The following is a 5,857-nucleotide window of genomic DNA, read 5'->3' on the forward strand; positions in this document are numbered from 1 at the left end:
ATTCTCAAAAAAATTGCTACTGCTTAACGAGGGTTAAAATGCCCATTTCCTAAACTGAAGGTTTTTGCTCTGAATAGATTCATCAAGATAATTAATGTGCATTTGTATTTTACAGTGTTGCAGGGGTTGCATTTTCAAGCAACCAAAACTTAGAAAATGCATTGTAATTTACAATCAGAAAGCAAAGATTTAACTGAAAGCAAACCTTAAGTTATGATAATAGAAGGTTAAAAAGAATCACACATTTTAATTTGCTAATGATTTAATCATGGTCTATTGTTTGCAATTATTTCTATTTAATCACATAGCTCTTGCATTCACTATAGGCACTTAATATACTTTAAGACTCCCTGCACATTTTCAACCATGAAGAAAACTCTTTGAGACATGGTATAGTATCCAAGAATGAAATCTGGAATAATTTTATTGGAAATGCTGATGATATATGGGCCTCTAGGCACTCTAAGCTGTACCACATTTGAAATTTCTGGGCATCATCATCATCATCATCATCAGTAATGTAAAAAGGAGTTTGTGAAATAAACAGTATATTGTGGAATTTCTTAGCTCACATGTTACGAAGAGAAATCCCACATCTCTACTCCTCTCAAATTTACTGTCATTCCTAAGTGAGTCACAGGTAGAATATGAATCATACCCATCCTGGGATAATTGAAATCCAGGGATTTGGGACTTGGATCACTGATAATGAATGGAGTTGACTGAGGAAACTTAAGCTTGGCTACTACATTGACTTTGAGGGCAGAGGATAACAGGAAAAAGCATGACAACATAGAGTGCATTCTAACTAGTTATCATGAATACATCCACAAACAAAATGGTGTATGACTTTATTCAAGCCCAAGAAGTTAAGAGCACTTAATCAAATGGTTCTTACCTTTAGCATTCCTGTATTTGTGTGATTGTGTTCCAGTTCATGGGTTCTATATTTCCAGGACTTTTCATGTTTGGTATTTCTTCTGGGATTTCTCATTAATTTCCCCTCCTGCTAGCACCTTGTATATGAAATCAGAGAATCTTTACGGAGATGCATCAAGCTCTTTGGATAATCAGAGTATGTAACACAGTGTGATAAGAGGGAGAAAGAAGGAAAATAAGGTGTGAAACTGGGCTAAATAAATGTGAAAATCTTTTTAACTCTAAGTTTAGTACCCATCTCCAGGAGAGGATTCTAACTTCAACTGATTGTTATTCATTTTTTTTCACACTATAAAATTTCCAACCTACATATTATATGGCATAAAGATAGAACTAAACCAATGTTCTGTTTTGGCAGCCTATCTGTCATGTCTTAGACCTTGGAGGATTCTATTAAAAGATCCTACAAACAGGGTAGCCAAAACATCAATACTTTAATTTCTCTTAATTTTAAAAGGATGAGTGGCAAGAAGAAATAACAGATTATGGCAGGAAAGTTTTAAAGAAACTGACTGTGCCCCAAATTCCCCACTGAAGGTTTCTAAGACCAAGTCAAACTCAATTTTAACTAGTCTTACATTGAATGTGATCTCAAAGCTCTCATGATAGCAATGAGACAGTCACTGATTGAAAGTGTTGAGAGAATATTCTGGTTTTGTTAAATTGTCCTTCAGGGACAGGAAAAAAATTCAAAATAGTCTGAATGGAAAACAGTGGTATAGAGAAAAACAAATATTTCTGGGATGGGTTTTTAAAAATGTGTATTGGTAGTAAATTGATTCCAGATTTCTGAAGAAATGTTTTTGTATAATATATCCAGGAAATTTTTCTTCTAGAAAATATGGATATTAAATATTGCATTGTTCCATCAAACTTCCATAGATACTTTTATAAGGTTTTGCTGTCATAAAAAAAGACAAGATTCACACTTCCATTTGGCCTATAAATTCTTTCAATTTTCCCATTTATTCCTCACATACCTACTGCTGCCCTTTGCAAGAATCATCAATCAACCAATGATTGGTCTCATAGTCATTGATTTCTTATCTCATAAACACTCAGGCTTAGAAAAGAAGTTTAAGCTGACATTGTCAGATAGGCCCGATGATGGCAAAGAAAATCATGTTGTTGTAAAAGATGTACTATTTCCTTTTTGACTACCAGACATGCAGTGGAAGGGTCAGGGAACCAAAGGGAACAGTGGGTTTAAAGAAGTTGACTGTAATATATTGGAACAAAATTAAAAAAACCAAGCATGGTGTTTCTTTTGTATCTATCTATCTATCTATCTATCTATCTATCTATCTATCTATCTATCTATCTATCTATCTATCTATCTATCTATCGTGCTGAACTTTGGCTTTACCTTTCTAAGGAATCACACTATGAGAATTTCCCTTGAATTTGTCTCAGTTACCTCTTTTGCATATGCTTGCATACAAGCCAATGTATATGAGTTTATAAGCTAAGTGTAAGTAAGCTACATGTAAGGGAAAACATGCATTTTTTTGTCTCTCTCAGCCTGACTTACTTCACATAACATTGTTTTTTTCCAGGTCTTTCCATTTCTCTACAAATGTATTTCTTTCTAATGGATATAAATACTAGGAAGAAGGTGCTCAAAAGGGGTGAAATAGAGTCAAGGGAAAGGAATAGATAAATGAAAAGGGAAAAAAAGAGGGGGGGATGCAGTCAAGAGTTCAATGTGTATCTTGTAAGATTAAGAGTAAGGGAAGGGGCAGATAGGAAAGAATGGGTGAAAATGTTGAAACAAGTAACATTAATGAAGATATGCTATATTCATAAACTTCTTTGTTAATTGGCAGTGTAAGAAGAATAATAATCTGTAAAAACATATCTTTCAGATAAGTGCTGGCAGCTCTCACCTGTAATCTTAGTTACTCAGGCGGCTGAGATATGATGGTTGTTTGAAGCCAGTCCCAGCAGGGAAGTCCATGAAACCCTTTTTTTGTAATTTTTAATATATTTTTTATTTTAAAGATACTGTTACAGCTACATGACTAAGGTACTGAGTACATTTCCTATCAAGCATTATTACCTCCTCTGTTTTTTCCGTTATCCCTTCCCTCCCACCTCCACAACTCCTACCACCTCTCCTGCTGTTAAGTTTGTTTTTAACATAGAGTCTTGTACATCTCATAGTTACAATGGGTCAACCTGTATCCTTTTCTTTATTATTGTGAAAATACCACACAGAGGGGTTACAATTACATGGGCAAGGTAATGAGTGCATTTCTTATCAAGCACTGTAGCCTCCTCTTTTGTTTCCCCTTCCCATCTACTACTCCCTTCTCCCCCACCCAGCAGCCAAACTTGTAAAGTTTGTTTTTTGACATAATGTCTTCTACATCTCATTGTTGCAATGGGTCCACTTGTATCCCTAATTAAACAATTTGTTTTTTCCCTTCCCCTCCACAAATTATACCAACATCAAATACAGTGAAAACAGGGGTTATACCATGGGAGAGGGACATACAAAGCAACAAAGAAATCATCTTATAAATATGTTAGAAACAATCTCAAGAAAGAAAAAAAAACATTTGAATCCTTATCTTGGGGTTCATTTCGCCTATCTGACCATTTCTGCTGGTCTCAGAATATACTAGTAATTGCAATTAAGGGAAACCATGGGACCTATGTTTCTTTGGGCCTGGGTTACTTCACTAAAAATAATTTTTTCCAAGTCTTTCCATTTCCTAGGGTGATGTCATTCTTTCTGATGGAGGCATAGAATTCCATTGTGTATTTGTACCACATTTTCTTGATCCATTCATCTACTGTGGGGCATCTGGGTTGGATCGATATCTTAGCTATGGTAAATAATGCTGCAATAAGCATAGTTGTTCTGGTACCTTTAGTATGGTCTTGTTTGTGATCATTTGGGTAAATGCCCAAAAGTGGGATTGCTGGGTCATAGGAGAGCTCTATGTGGAGTCTTGAGGAACCTCCATAGTTCAACCTCTATCCTTATTTAAGCATTTTGTTCTTTTCCTTCCCCTCCTCAAATTATAAAAATGTATATACAAGATGCAGGGCACTGGAATAAAATACAGTGAAAACAGGGGTTATATCATGGGGGAAGAACACACAAAAGAAACCAAAAAATCACATGGTACAATATAAATACATTAAAAACAACAGTAACAAAGAAAAAACCACTTGTGTCCCTATCTTGGGGTTCATTGAGCTTGCCTCATCTTATATGGTTGCAGGCACATAGCTTTTGACATTTTCTACTTGTCCTAGATGTAGTATTTATTGAAAATAAGGGAAACCATGGGACCTAAGTTTATTTGAGCCATGAAACTCTTATTTCCAATTAGTTACACAAAAAATTGAAGTAGAGCTGTGACTTAAATTGTGGAGTGCTAACCTTGAACGAATTCAGGGAAAGCATCCAGGCCCACAGTTCAAGCACCAGGACTGCAAAAACATTTTTTAAAAAAGGAAATAAAGTAGCTTTTTCCAAGGAATTTTTTTCACCATCTTTGAATAGAGAAATAAGTGGTCCATAATAGAGCCTCTTCTAATTCTGCTCAGTCTCATTCTTCCCATAGATATATTCTACACACATAGCAAAATAGCAAATATCAATGTCTCCAATTTCTACCAATTCTCAAATAAATCAAGCACTCATTTCCATACTTTCCTTTCAGAAAAAGGTTAGGCCAGTATTGTGCAGGAATATACCTGGCAGGTTAAACCCAATTATATTTACTTTTATTCTCACCACTGATGTTTATTATTCACATGAAAAATATAATACCTTTAGCTCTTGGTGGGGGAAAGGACATCATTAAAGATCAAGCTATATTTTTCCTTTGCTTAAGAGATACAATTTGCAAATATGCAACGTTTAATACAAATAAAATAAATGTGATTTCCGTTCATATGTAAGAATTTCTTTGTTCTTACTCTTAAATACAAGGCCATTAAGCTCTTAGTTTATATATCAACAATTGTATTTTATCTCATGAAACTCAGTGTTTGAAGAGGGCTTGAAGTTTTAATAAGAATGACAGTAAGCGTTCTTTTCAATTACAGTTCTTTGGGATAGCCATTTCCTTCACTTCAAAATTCAAATTTCAGATAATCTATGGATATAATTATTAGAAAAACCCTTGCTATTTCTATTTGTTTTCAAATAACTAGAATCAGAATGTAATACAATGTTGTTATTAAGACGATTGAATGACACATTCTGAAGCTGCCTACTTCATTATATGTGATTTTATTCTATTTCCCAAGATGATTAATGGTCTTTGGAAGACTTGTCAGATTTATTTACAAGTTTTATCTATATCTGTCTTTGCACACTTTGTTTTATGTCATTGAAGGTAAATAAACTTTTACCCAAGCATACACTTGAAATTAATTTTACTTTTTTTCCTGTTTGCTGTAGATCTTCTTTTTTAGTTTAATATATATATATATATATATAATACATATTGTAAAGATATATTGTAAAGATATTTTAAAGACAAAGGGGCTACAGTTACATGAATAAGGTAATGACTATACTTCCTATGGAACAGTTACTCTTCCTTTGTTTATCCTCTGCCATCCCTTTCTTCCCCATCTCCCCAAATTCCCCCCTGCGGAAGGTGTAATGTTCATTTTCAACATAGTGTCTTATACATCTCATTGTTATAATGGGTCAACTTGTATCCTTGTTGAAACATTTTGTTATTTCCCTTCCCCTCCCCAAATTAGAAATATGTATACACAAGTGCAGGACACCAGAATCAATTACAGTGACAACAAGGGTTATACCATGGGGGGAAGAACATACAAAAGAAACAAAAAAAATCACATGGTACATTATAAGTACATTAAAAACAACAACAACAAAGATAAAACCTCTTGTGTCCCCTATCCTGGGGTTCGGTTCATTTTG

This window comes from Dipodomys ordii, unplaced genomic scaffold (genome assembly GCF_000151885.1).
Source record: "Dipodomys ordii isolate 6190 unplaced genomic scaffold, Dord_2.0 Scaffold126, whole genome shotgun sequence".
NCBI classification, from domain to species: Eukaryota; Metazoa; Chordata; class Mammalia; order Rodentia; family Heteromyidae; genus Dipodomys; species Dipodomys ordii.